The sequence below is a fragment of the Schistocerca americana genome, chromosome 4, assembly GCF_021461395.2.
Source record: "Schistocerca americana isolate TAMUIC-IGC-003095 chromosome 4, iqSchAmer2.1, whole genome shotgun sequence".
Classification (NCBI taxonomy): domain Eukaryota; kingdom Metazoa; phylum Arthropoda; class Insecta; order Orthoptera; family Acrididae; genus Schistocerca; species Schistocerca americana.
Window position 1 is genome coordinate 98,123,989 of NC_060122.1, and position 15,327 is coordinate 98,139,315.

Sequence of the window (15,327 nt, forward strand, 5' to 3'; positions counted from 1 at the left end):
TAGTGAAGCCACTTTATAAAAAGGGAGACAGGGATAATGTTGACAATTATAGACCTATTTCTATGCCATCGGTGTTTGCTAAAGTTATCGAGAGGCTTGTATATACAAGGTTACTGCAGCATTTAAATTCACATAATTTGCTGTCAAATGTACAGTTTGGTTTTAGAAATGGCTTAACAACTGAAAATGCTATATTCTCTTTTCTCTGTGAGGTTTTGGACGGATTAAATAAAAGGTTGAGAACGTTAGGTGTTTTCTTTGATTTAACGAAGGCTTTTGACTGTGTTGACCACAAAATATTACTGCAGAAGTTGGAACATTATGGAGTAAGGGGAGTAGCTTACAATTGGTTCGCCTCCTACTTTAAGAACAGAAAGCAGAAGGTAATCCTCCGCAATATTGAGAGTGGTAATGATGTTCAGTCCCAATGGGGCACTGTTAAATGGGGCGTTCCCCATGGGTCGGTGCTGGGGCCACTGCTGTTCCTTATTTATGTAAATGATATGCCTTCTAGTATTACAGGTGATTCAAAAATATTTCTGTTTGCTGATGACACCACCTTGGTAGTGAAGGATCTTGTGTGTAATATTGAAACATTATCAAATAATGTAGTTCATGAAGTAAGTTCGTGGCTTGTGGAAAATAATTTGATGCTAAATCACAGTAAGACTCAGTTTTTACAGTTTCTAACCCACAATTCAACAAGAACTGACATTTTAATCAGACAGAATGGGCATGTTATAAGCGAGACGGAACAGTTCAAGTTCCTAGGCGTACGGATAGATAGTAAGCTGTTGTGGAAAGCCCATGTTCAGGATCTTGTTCAGAAACTAAATGCCGCTTTATTTACCATTAGAACAGTATCTGAAATAAGTGACATTTCAACACGAAAAGTAGTATACTTCGCATATTTTCATACGCTTATGTCATATGGTATTATTTTTTGGGGTAATTCTTCTGATTCAAAAAGGGTATTTTTGGCTCAAAAACGGGCTGTTCGAGCTATGTATGGTGTAAGTTCGAAAACCTCTTGTCGACCCCTATTCAATAGTCTGGGAATTTTGACATTGCCCTCACAGTATGTATTTTCTTTAATGTCGTTTGTTGTTAGCAATATTAGCTTATTCCCAAGAGTTAGCAGCTTTCACTCAGTTAATACTAGGCAGAAATCAAATCTGCATGTGGAATGCACTTCCTTGACTCTTGTGCAGAAAGGAGTGCAGTATTCTGCTGCATCCATTTTCAATAAGCTACCACAAGAACTCAAAAATCTTAGCAGTAGCCCAAACACTTTTAAGTCTAAACTGAAGAGTTTCCTCATGGCTCACTCCTTCTATTCTGTCGAGGAGCTCCTGGAAGAGATAAAAAATTAAGCAAATTCCAGTGTTACATTCTTGATTTTCTTTATTTAAACTAACGACTTGTTTCATTTTATGTGTTTCTACAATCGTGTTATGATTTCATGTATTGACTCGTTCCATGACCATGGAGACTTCTCCTAAATGTGGTCCCACGGAACAATAAATAAATAAATAAATAAATAAATAAATGACTATGTGTATTATGCTGTTGCGGTATGTTTATGATCAGTAAGCTGATGCTATATGAGTTATTTGATTATGCTACGTATCTGTTATGATGAAATATTGAAGAAGTGTCGACGAATAAGGTAAGGAATAATGAGTAGTGGTTAGGGACTCTGGTTCGTGAAAAAGGTTGTTGGAAACCAAGAATCATACTTTAAGAGTTATGAAATGTGTGTATATGCGTGAATGTATCACAATGCTGGCGAAAATTTTTTGGACGCTGTTATATTTATAGGATTTTGTTTCTACAGATTTGTAACCCAAATTCTTGACCTGTGAAATATTTTTATATGAAACTGGTGTCGTAAATATTTCGGTAAGAAAGTTAAGTGACCACCGGCACGTAATGCGTCATGGGCACCCAGCTGGGCGACAGTCGCCCGAAAAAAAAAAAAAAAAAAAGGCCATTAGCGTGTGCCTTTCAGAGGTACAGGTGGAAAAGAAAGGGAGGCCTTTATCCTCGCTATTGACATTCCTTTGTAGAAAGCATCGCAAATACGACACACTCATAACTTGGAAACATTCTTACATCTGCACACCTGATTAGGACAAGTGTCTATCTACGAGAATTGAGAGAATTTCTACCAACTTCTGAAATGCCTCATGACTACTGAATGATTATTTTATGCTTTACTTTGTACATAGTTGCTTATTTCATTTGATATCTGGTTTCCAGCTGTCTTGCAGCATTGGTTTCGTAAAATAAAATTAAATGCATTTGCTAATGTGAACACTTTCTGTCAACAGATCTATTGAATAATAATTTTGTGATCCACATTCTTCAAAAAAGGAGCACTTGGAAAGGAAAGAACAATAAGAAGAGACTAGTAACAGTAACTGCATACATAATATTCTTTTCAAGTACATGGTAATATTTTTTTTACAATAAGTTGTTGTGGTGCACCACTTTAATTACATAGACATTAAGATGGGATTATACATTACCTTTATCTGTATTGTTGTCTTTAGTGTACTATTTTTTTCTGCTTGAGCTTTGTCATGCTTAGGTATACGTTATAGCATTTACTGCTGCTGTTTGCCAGGCATAGTGCTACTGAATTTTAATTTGTGTTACTCTGCTAAGCCAGTTTACTACTGATTTATTTTTCTTGTTTGCTGCTCATTGCCTTGTATTAGTTGTAATATTGTTGCTTACTTTACCAATTTGATTTTTTTTGTCATTGCCGTTCGTGTTAATTGTTTTGTGCTGCTGCATTGCCTCGTCCCTTAGTTTAGCATCTGAGCTCAGTAGAGTTAAGTTAGCTTAAGAGGGGGTAGCCTATAAGAGAATGAGTTGCGATGAATTTGAAGAAATGCACTGAGAGGTTATACGAGAAAAATACAGAAAGCATGCTTGGATAGGATTTTTTTGGCTGGAGCAAATATCGAAATAAGACGAAAGATCTATGGAATGAAGTTTTGGGTTGGACTGCAGTACCAAATGTTACACTGAAAACGAACCCTGTCCTTTCCTTTTGTGCTATCCCACTATGTGTTTGTGTACCCTTGTGTATTTGTTTTCTTCCTGTCTCTGTGTACTGTTTCATAGAATTTTTTTCTCTTCTAATACTAAGCTACATTCACTATGATGAGGAATACTGTTATCCTCAAATATAATTTGCATTAATAATATGTTATTTACTTTGTAAAGATGTTTAGACATTATTTATTCTGTTTTGTTTTAATGCTCATGTGTGAAGTTGATGTTTCAAAAGTTATTCTGATCTTTCATATATTTACTTATGTCATAATTCCTGTAACACTGATGTATATGTTTATTTCTATTCTTTTGTAAAGCCTGTGTTACTACAAATGTTATCTGTATTGTTATGTTCTTTAATGATGTATTTTGTACCTTTGTAATTGTATTCTTATGTTATAAAATTGTAATTGACACCAGTTCATCATATTATTAACTTGTAAGTTACATTTCACTGCACACATTTCTGTTGGTCATAGTATATGGACAATATGTGAGAAGTAGGGACTGATCGTGTTTGCACGTGTGTTAATAATTCAGCAAGGGACTGGATAACAGCATTGCTGGTTCTAAGGACATTTCAAACAAATTTTTTGTGAGTGGACAAGTGGTGGTTTATGGACTTGCTATATTCTCCACAAGACTCTTCGATGGTGATTGTGCACCTGCCTAGTCGCAACAGATGGCTGCTGCCCGTCTCTACAAGGACTACAGTGGGTCTGCATCTTTGATGGCCCTCCAGTACCATGATTTCTACAATGACTGCAGTGGGTCTGCACCTTTGATGGCCCACCAATACCGTAATCTCTACCAGTACTACAGCGGGTCTACTCTGTGATGACCTACCTACCAATATTCTTCAACTTCGACTGACTCTGCTGTGGGTTTCCTCTGTTGTGGCCCATTACCTGTCTACATGTCAAGAGTCAGCACTGTCTTTCCGTTGGAAGGACAACACTACTTCTTCAAGACTGCATGGAAATCCACTACTTCTGTGTGCATTGTCTTTTACTGCTCAGACTTTGAGAAAAGAAACGGCAGTTTCACTGTGATGAATGATCAGGACTGTCTTTATGGACTGTGAGAAAATTTTAGCTTTTGACCAACATTGTGTTAATAAGTGTGTGCATTTGATATTTTTCTTACCGTAATTATGAAAAATTTTTTCAAATCTGTATTGGCCATGCCCAAAACAATTTGTAAAATTTTTTGTGGGGAGCATGGGGGCTATTTAAGTAGGCTGTTTATGTTTTCTTATTGGCAATGTTACGTAGCGCTCTGTATGAAAATCACTGGCTGTGCTGTGTGCAGTCTGTGGTTGGTTGGCATTGTTGTAATACTCGCCATTGTAGTGTTGGGCAGCTGGATGTTAACAGCGCGTAGCGTTCGACAGTTGGAGGTGAGCCGCCAGCAGTGGTGGATGTGGGGAGAGAGATGGCGGAGTTTTGAAATTTGTCATGAACTGCTATATATATATATATATATATATATATATATATATATATATATATATATATATATATATATATATATATATATATATATGATATTAAGCTAAATACATTGTTTGTTCTCTATCTAAATCTTTCATTTGCTAACTATGCATATCAGTAGTTAGTGCCTTCAGTAGTTGGAATCTTTTATTTAGCTGGCAGTAGTGGCGTTAGCTGTATTGCAGTAGTTAGAGTAACCAAGATTTTTGTGAGGTAAGTGATTTGTGAAATGTATGGGTTAATGTTAGTCAGGGCCATTCTTTTGTAGGGATTTTTGAAAGTCAGATTGTGTTGCGCTAAACATATTGTGAGTCAGTTTAAACACAGTCAGTAATAATTGTTCAAAGGGGACGTTTCACTATCAATTACCTAAGTACTTAATTAGATTTCAATTTTAATCATATTCAATAATTAAATTTCCAATTTCAATATTCAATGATCAAATGAGAAGTTCCACATTTTCCAAGTATCACCGCGGTGTTCATTTATAACCTGGCATCCCCCACCCCTAGATGCGGCACGCCTATTGGCCACGTGATTCGACTTCATATAGACATGAAAAGGTGTTCAACTACCTAGTTCCAACTACTTTTCAAGGTGCAGACCACCACCTCATCCTAGGAACCAGCACCGAGTTTGAATTCTGGCAGTAAAGAAAGGTCACTTGTGCTTTCTCGACCAACCTAAGAAGATTGTGGGAAAGAAAGGACACTCATACTAACCTCAGCCACCCGACCGCCACTTCCTCCTAGGAACCGGCGCCAAGTTTGAATTCTGCCAGTAAACAAAGCTCACTTGCGTTTTCGCTACCAGCATAAGAAAATTGCTGCAGACGAACCTCACCACCACCACTGACCTAAGTCGCCAGACCGCCACCTCTTCCTAGGGTCAGGTGGTAAAAGGACTCACACACCCACTAGGCTGATAGAGAGAGGAAGGAGTGTACTTTATTTATTTGGGAGCAATTTATATACCGACGGAGTATATCTATCACAGAACACACGCTCTGGCATGCCCCACAGCATACAGACCTGCAAACTACTCCTACACAACTCATGTATAAGGTTCTACACACACTCTTGCTAATTGTAAACCGTCAAAAATAACACAATGCACAACCTACAGAAATGCGAACCACTCATAAATAATGCAATACATTTACGTCCGGATAGCCAAACAACTCGTAAATTCTCAAAATAATAATCCATCTAAAAGACTCTGCTTGCTAACTGTCAACTGTCGAAATCATACACCATACTTTATTTAAACAATTAGAGGCAGCACCACCACAAAGTGTATTCGCCACTGAGTCCATAACCCAACTGACTTAGTTCATATCGATTTCACTAGAGGACGCTGTAGTGACGTCAGGTGATGTCGCAAGAACTGTAATCTAACATGGCGCCACCTTGTGGGTTCACCACGAGCTCCACACCTCAACTGTCTTAGTACATTTAGTCGCCACTGGAGGACGCCTCCGTGACACCAGCTGATGACGCAAGTACACTTATCCGTGGTGGCGGCAAACAGTATGTTCTCCACGAGGTCTAGTACTCAGTACCACCAGCAGAGGATGCTGTCGTTTGTTTCCTGACGTAAACCAAGATCGGTAGGGAAAATGGTGACAAAACGACTCAACCTGCTGGAGAGTGAGGATTGACAGCACTCTATTTATTTTGAAACTACTTATTTAACCGTAGAGCATATCTATCACACTATCACAAAACAGATGTGCCTGGGGCCATGTCGCACAGCCCACAGACACGCAACCAACTCGTAATTTCATTACACAATAGCAAACTGCTCCTAAATAATGCAGCACACATATCTGCAAACACGCTCAGTACTCGTAAACTGTCCAAATAACGCACAGCACAGACTACAGGACCACGCGCAAAATAATGCAATCGATGCACGCAAGCACTCTCTGCCACATCCAGTCCACAGGATCGCAAAGTGACGCGTTCCTTAGCTGTCAAACCATGCACAGGCTCCAGCTCAGGTCCCACGGGCATGTGGCGACCACATGCCTTTCATAAATCAGTTCTGAGAAATTCCTATCCAAATACATATTCACCTAGAAACAGCTCGTGGCGCGACTGACCAGGGATGCACGCTCCGTCGCACCCCCCAGCCGCCGCCACCGAACACCGGTGAAAGCTGCATGCCTCTATACAGTCACCGTTATACTGTCATAGCATTCCAAAGCGTGTTCACGCCAGTCTCATATTCGAGGCATCTCCAGGCAACACTTGTCTTTACCATTGAAGGCAGAATAGCAGAGAGCGTGTTGACACATGCGTTCAACCGCAAGTACCCGCCCCAGCTTGACTGACACACCGCCATCTAAAACATTCTCACTGTAATTCTTACGTCACATGGATTTGTGAAAAAAAATATCAGTCTAGTCCAGCTCTCCATCATTTTATAGTGCCCCAGAAATAGTTAACACTCGCTAACTTGTTGTCTCAGCTTGTATGCGCCAAAATTCCTGCCCTGACAGAACCTGTTTACCAAAATATCGCCGAATTCAATCTTCCTCCCGGACATAACGTGATAGCCTTCCTGCTCTCAACATACACTGTCAACTATGGTGCTTATTATTAGAGTATATCGGAGGTGACTTTTCCATCCCACCCGTCCACTGAAATGGTTACGAAATAATGATTGAGTGACAATGCTTATTTGAGTTGGAGGGAGAGTTTTGGCAGCTGGGCTATACCTTCAAGGTTGGTTAGCACTGGAACAGTGATCGCGTACATGAATGCGGTATGATGAATGCGTCGAAACGGAACGTAGAGATATCAGCTATTCCGTCAGTGTGAGAGATGAGTGTAAATGTAGAGCTCGTGAATCACGTTCGGACTGTAATTTGGAGACTCTAGACAATGTGAGCAAACTCTTCCGGTTCCCTTATGTTGTAGCTGTCTTTTATTTAAAATCATTCAGTGTGCGCAGTGTTATGGTATCAACCCTAAGAACATGATTTACACCAGGCAACGTCTAGTTTCCTGCGAAAGCCCATGGTTCAGAACTTCTTAATGTCAGTTTAGAACCTGGCGCAGGTTCGATGTCGTGGCATAAAAACGAAAAGTTTGGCAGTGTACAAAGCAAGTTAGAAAACAGTGTTTCAAACAACTAAACAGGACCACAGGGGGCGTTCTTGCGATTCACAGTATAGTACGTGGGATACGATCATTCTTCTAGAGTAGAGGTGATGAAAGTTTAAACAACCGTCTGTAGTGTATCAGTACGTGTGTATTTAATAGGTTCATTCAACACAGGGAGGAGTAGCAGCAGCAGTCTGACAGGTAAATTCAGTGAGGAACGAAGTATGCTGTTAGGAATGCTTGGAGGGTTGCATGCTGTCCTATTCTGGGAAGCATTGCGAAATCTCTCTCTCTCTCTCTCTCTCTCTCTCTCTCTCCGCGCTGGACCCCCAACGCAGTTTTGCGTCATCGCGCGAGTAATGGCGTCTATGTGAGTTCTATATCGGATGAAGTTATTTGAGCTTCTACAGTTGTTAATTTTTCTCTGTTGTGGGGTAGAGAATAACGATGATAAAATGTTGGGCTTGATAGATTTGAATGGACGTGGATCTGTAGTACTTGTATGTAGTCCGGGAACGCGCCACAATGCGCTCATTTCCGCCAAATGGCCAAAACACGGTCCTGTCGCACTAACTCAGTTCGCTTTGCTTCTAGACGGGTTGCAGAAGGTTGTTAGATATGGCTTTGTCCGACTTCTGCTCAGTTCCGACTTAAAATGGAATGATCACATGCGCAAAGTGAAACGTCCCCTTTGAACAATTATACAGGACTGTGCTTAAACTGACACACAATATTTTTTTTTTTAGCGCAACGCAATCTGACTTTCAGAAATCCCTACAAAAGAATGGCCCTTACTAACATCAACCTGTACCTTTCACAAATCACTTACCTCACAAAAATCTTCGTTACTCAAGCTACTGCAATACAGCGAGCGCCACTACTGCCAGCTAAATAAAAGATTCAAACTACGGAAGGCACTAACTACTGATAGGCATAGTTAGCAAATGAAAGATTTTAATAGAGAACAAACAATGTATTTGCCTTAATAGTCATCAAAAGTCATAATATATACAGCAGTTCATGACATCCATTTTTACAAATTTCAAAACTCCGCCATTTCTCTCCCCACATCCACCACTGCTGGCGGCTCACCTCCAACTGCGCAACGCTACGCGCTGTTCACATCCAGCTGCCGCTGCCCAACACTACAATGGCAGACAACAATGCAAACTAGCCACAGACTGCACACAGCACAGCCAGTGATTTTCATACAGAGCGCTACGTGGCGTTACCAATAAGAAAACCTAAACCGCCTACTTACAAAAGCTGTAGAAATGGAAGCAGTTGCAAGATGTGTAGGGACTAAGACCATGTTGGATTTTTACTGTAGCAGATAGGTTCGACAAAGTTGACTCATTTCGAGATATGATTCACATGTGGCTGTGATCCTTCTCAATCAGTCATCGCCTTTAACTCAGTGGATATATAAAGAAACCTCTGACATGGTATCGAGACATAATACATTACACATACTGGATAAATATCCAGCGGCGCGAGGGAGTTGCAAATACCGGTACATACAGCGTTTCTTAATAGAATGACTTTCAAAATTCACCGATTTTATCACGAGGTTGCATCGTGGGCTACGTGTTGGTCTGATAATAGACATTCCTACGATTACCGGCTCGGTAGTTGTCTGGACAAACAACGACCTCATTCAGAGGTAATGTCGTACCTAGATTTATAAAGCAAGTATATTACTTTTAACATGGATACTAGTGCGCACCTGTAGAACGACAAGCGCTTGTGAGAGTAACAAATGGTTCAAATGGCTCTGAGCACTATGGGACTTAACTTCTGAGGTTATCAGTCCCCTAGAACTTAGAACTACTTAAACCTAACTAAGCTAAGGACATCACACACACCCATGCCTGAGGCAGGATTCGAACCTCCGACTGTAGCGGTCGCGCTGAGAGTAACATGCAATAGTTGTTGGGATCAGGATTTTTTCTTTAACATGTGCTCGATTACGTCTATGACACGGTGGTATGACTCGCAGGATGAACGTAAGAGACATGCACACCCATCGTTGATTTTTGGTCAGTATTACTTCCTCCTATGAACTGGCACCAAGTTTGAATTTTGACGGTAAACAAAGGTCACTTGTGGTTTCGCTACCAACCTAAGAAAAACGTGCGAAGGTAGGTCACTTGGCCTACCTCCACTAACCTGTCACCCGACTGCCACCTCATCCTAGGAACTGGTCCCAAGTTTGAATTTTGGCAGCAAAGAAAGGTCACTTGGGTTTTCGCTACCAACCTAAGAAAATTGCTGCAAAGAGAAGACACTTGGACTAACCTCAGTCACCCGACCGCCACCTCTTCCTAGGGATTCGTGGGAAGTGCAATTTGCCTGTACTGGGTGCTCGAGACAGGAAGGAGTTTACTTTATTTATTTTCGAACAATTTATTTTAGGGATGGAGTGATACAGAACACATGCTCTGACATGCCACACAGCATACAGACCTCCTAAATAACTCATGTATAATGCTCTACACACGCACCTGCTAATTGTATAATAACTGTCAAAATAATGCATTGCACAGCCTACAGATATGCAAACCACTCATAAATAATGCAATATATTTACATCCAGAGAGCCAAACAACTCCTAAATTGTCAAAATAGTAATCCATCTAAAAGATTCTGCAAACATGCTTGCTAATCGTCAACTATCGGAATCATGCACCAGTCTTTATTTAAACAATTATAGACAGCACCACCATCCAGTTTGTTCCCCAGGAGGTCTGGACTCCATCTGACGTAGTACACACTACCACCAGCAGAGGGCAATAGCGTCCGTGACGTCATCTGATGACACGATTACCGTTATTCAAGATGGCGGCATACATTGTGTTCACCACGAGGCCTAGTACATATTGACACCACCAGAGAGTGCTACCGTGGACTTGGAGTGAATTTTCGCCAAGGAAGGAAATAGTTAAAGTCTCCACCACGATCCTCAACCGACCGCCACGTCCCCCTACCAACCCATGTTGTCGGGCTAACGTACACTAACGTGCACTAACGTGTAGTAACGTGTACTAAAGTGTACTAACTTGCACTAATGTGTACTAACGTGCACAGTGGATGACGTCATCCAAGATGATTTTGGGGGGGGGGGTAATGGGAAAACCAGTCTGCCTATGATGGCAGCAATGTCTCCAAGATTTGCAACGGTAGAAGGAATAAAAGAAAATTCGCAGACGGCGCTTAGCGCTATCCAGCAAGAGACGTACCAGGACTGCTCCGCAACTGGAGACGGCATTTTCGCAATTTTTTGAACGGACCTCGTGTGTCTCCCGGTCGTGCACAGGGAGTTGGACATCAGTTGGCGTGAGGTCAGCACGAATATAGTGCCAAATGAGGCTTGCCCTGTAACACTAGGCTGCTGAAGGAACAGGAAAAGACTGTGTGTATGTGTATGTGTGTGTGTGTGTGTGTGTGGTGGTAGTGGTTGGGGGGGGGAGGTTGTTGGAGGGGGAGGGGGTGTCAATCAGCGAACAGCTACAATGTACTGTAATGGTTTTATTCATTACGACACGCACTGGAGATAACATTTGGATGATTTCACACAAGGAAGAATCAACAGGAAGCTGGAAGAATGACGATGTGTGACAAGTGTAGCTCAGTACTTTGCTATTGCTCACAGCATTCTATCACGCGCATGGGGAGCGTTCCAAGTCAGAGTCACTGCTGTCCGAAGTGAGGAGGTGGTCGAAAACGGTCAACCATAGCAGTTTACAACCATTGTATCGTGCTACAGGCAAGTCTTTTCTCCTCGATGGACAGTCTACAAGAGTTTACTCTTCCATCTCCCAGCGGCCAGTGTTCACTCCTCCATCCCCTATCTTAGCTCTCTGAAACTGGCTTTTTCTGCCAGTACAGGAATCTCGCTGGCCAGTTTCAGCAGACTTAGTGAGTCTCATCCAATAATAGTTTTGTAATAAGTTTCGTTTAATTTTACAAATAAGTCAAATAATCTCTTACTCCTGTCGATTTTTTTACCATCGCCTAATGAGGCTGTGGTATGCAGAGGAAGTTAGAAAACCTCTCCCAATTTATGAGAGGACAAATCGAAATGCTTGCACGTAGGCACTCACAACAAAGCACACGTTCTACAGAAAAAAGTATTATCAGACAATCAAAAAGCCTTCTACGAGGATTTTAAACGAATGTTAATACTTGACGCGGCTGCCGAGAAATATGGCGGTTCTCACGCTCTACCATTGCTGAAGGATGCAGCTGGCTAAGATTTTTGTCTTCCTTAAAAGTATTCCTTCCAGTGTCTCGAACAAGACTGTTTTTATGACAGATAGCCACCCCTTCAGTTGTCCGCTGCAGGGAGTTGGGACGAAGCGAATTCTGCTCTGTAGGCCAGCTTCCAGCTCTGAACGTTTTTATGTCTCCACTTCTCCCCTTAAGTAAACTGCCTTGTTGCGAGGTAGCTACAACAAGCTCTCCACGGCTGCAGAAAATGAGGCCCATCACCATAATAAAAGGTATGCAGCAGCAGAGCTAAATTAGCTGGGTAGTCACTGATAGTTCCGAATATCGTAAGCGGTTATTATGCAGCATTAACGGGTCGGCTACATCGACCACTCGGATACGCGTATAACATGAAATATGTCACCACACAGCATAGGGGCTCATCATGCGAAAGTTACTTTCATCGTTAGGTTTTGCACACCAATGTAGTATCCTCACCAGTTGGATAGCGATTTTTCAGACACTCATCGGACAGAACATGTACCATGTAATGAAAAACTTTTCTGTGCCATGTCAATAAGCAACAAAACAGCTAAACCATTGTTTTTTCGTCATTCCAGTTATTAAAACAGCTACAAACACAGGAAAAAAAATTAACATTTCTATGAAGCTCAGCCAATAATTTTCAGAAAGGAGGAGGTTGCCAAATTATTTATTCAGTATATAAATATTTACAACATGGCAGACGTTAGCAGTTGTCATTGAAAATTATCTTGCTAAACCTTTGCTTCATAAAAGGACCCCTTTAGTTGTCATGTGCAGCATCCTCACAGCACAGTGGTATGTCGACCATGTTCTGTGCCTCGTTTTTATGCCCTAGTCTTACATTTCCGCAAGATAACACCCGACCACACAGGGAAAGAGTTTTTACTGGGTGTCTCCGTGCTTGGCAAACAATACTTTGGCCAGCAATGTCTCCGGATCTCTTCCCAACTGAGAAAGTTTGGAGTATTATGGACAGGGCCCGGCGACCAGCTCGGACTTTTGATGATCTAATGCGTTGATTGGACAGGATTTGGCACGATATCCCTCAGAAGACATCCAAAAACTGTCAATCAGTGCCCAGTCGAATAACTGCTTACGTGAGGACTTGTGGTGGACTAACGCATTATCGACTAGCTAAATTTGTGAGGTCTTTCCATTGAATAAATCATCAAATTTTTCTGAAATTGTAGTCATGTGTTTGCCTGTACATGTACATCACATCTACCAATTTCCGTCCCATTCGGATAATTTCTTCCTGGTGTGTCGTTTTCTTTCCCTTAACAGTGTATTTAAACCCTACCAAGAGCTCGAGGAACGTCAGTTTGTTTATGAGTGAGGGAAATGCGGGAGCGCGCCTAATGATAAGTCGTTTATGTGCATAGGTGTTCTCCAGCCGGCCTTGACCCCTGGTCGAAACATGCAGTTATGTTTTGTAAAACGATCACTGCAGATAACGCTGTATTTCGATGGAGTCCAGGTTGACACTTGGGGAAAGCATACCGCAGAATTCCTGAAGTGCCTAAACAAGTCTGTATTTGTAGTGAGAACGATGTCAGGTGTAGGAGATATAAATATATAAAAAAACTTGCATACTTCTCTTACTTTCATTCTATTATGTCATATGAGATCATATTCTGGGGTAACTCGTCAAACCGAGCAAAAGTTTTTAGAGTGCGAAAGCGTGTAACAAGACCCATTTGTGGTGTAAATCCAAGAACATCATGTAGAAACCTGTTCAAGGAACTTTGTATTCTAACCACTACTTCTCAGTATATTTATTCCTTAATGAAATTTGTTTCAAGTAATATATCTCTATTTCCAACCAATAGCTCAATACATAGTATCAATACTAGGAAAAAAAGACCTAAAGACTTAAAGGCAAAAAGACATAAACACCTAAAATCACTTACATTGGTCCAGAAAGGAGTCCACTATTCAGGTACACACATTTTTAATAGATTGCCAGTAACAATTAAAAAATTGTTTTCAGATAAAGCACTGTTTAAACACGAGTTTGAAAGACTTTTATAGGGCCGAGCGGTTCTAGGCGCTACAGTCTGGGACCGCGCGACCGCTACGGTTATAGGCCACTCCCTCTACTCTATAGATGAATATCTTAACAGGGACTGTTGGACCACCTTAAATGTCTTTTAGATTTCAGTTTTGACAGCACTTGGTCACGACAGTCAAGATTAGGTATTTTATGTATTATAAATTTATTAAAAGTGCATAATTATGTTTCATTGTGACATTGTGTTAATTCTGTAAATATTAGTTTACTATAATATATTCACCTATTTTGACAGTCTCCTGACAATTGATGAGTATAATGAGTGTTGTATTCGGATGTTTTATGTTTTTTATGTTTCACTTTCTGACTTGTTCCATACCCACGGGAATCATCTCGGTTTTGGTTGTATGGAACGAAAACTGAATCCACTCTAATTCCCTCCATACTGCATTTCTTCAGTTGTTCTGCACGCCAGTGAAGAAACCCTAAAAGATTTCGTATACTTTACTAGCCGTAAATGTGTTTCTTGGACGTCATTTTCTTTTCAAAGCAGCATACGTAACTCACTTGTGGAACTGAACGCCACTTCCTGTTGTACATCGATTACTGTATCTATACTTAACACAACTTTTACTTGTTTTCGTTGAAAAGATAAGAAGCGGAATCATTTTAAAATCGCAAGGTGAAATACTTTAAACAACTAGGAGCGCCCCTCGCTAACGCGGCACTTTACAAGACTCGCGGAATTCTGGACAAAGCCAGCCTTGAGTATTCTCTCCATTTTATTGTTGGCCTCACTGGTCAGCACAACGGCAAACTTCACCGTTTACACCTGAGGTTATCAGCTCATTAGTGCCGTTTTTAAAAAAAAGAGACAGTACGATTTTCTACCGAATGTCAGTAAACTAACACAAAGGACAGGAAGGAGCAGGAGGGTCTACATCCAAGAAGAGATGTTTAGAAATCTGGTACGCACCAATTAATGTATGCGGAACTGTTTCATAACAGCTACCTCGATCACGCATATCTCGTAACAAACAAAACAAAAAATGAGGTGTAGTCACTGATGCATCGTCATTGTGCTTTAGCTTTGTGTAGATTCGAATCAGCTGGAAAAATTCCGGATGAGGAAAAAGACTTTCGACAAGGTCGACCGAATTAGCAAGTGTTTTGTCATCAGCGGCTGAAAGTGTGCTTTTAGAAAATCAGATGGCAGTATTTCCTCAACTCTTTCTAGCTGGTGAATAGAATATGATTTTCTCTTCCTACAGCAGATAAAGGAAAGTTGAACCTGCTAGTCCAGTACTTTTCCTTTTCTAGACAAAATATCAGCGCGCCCACATTTCCCGACGCGACACAAGTGTATTAGGAGTGTTCCTGGAAGCGAATTTCG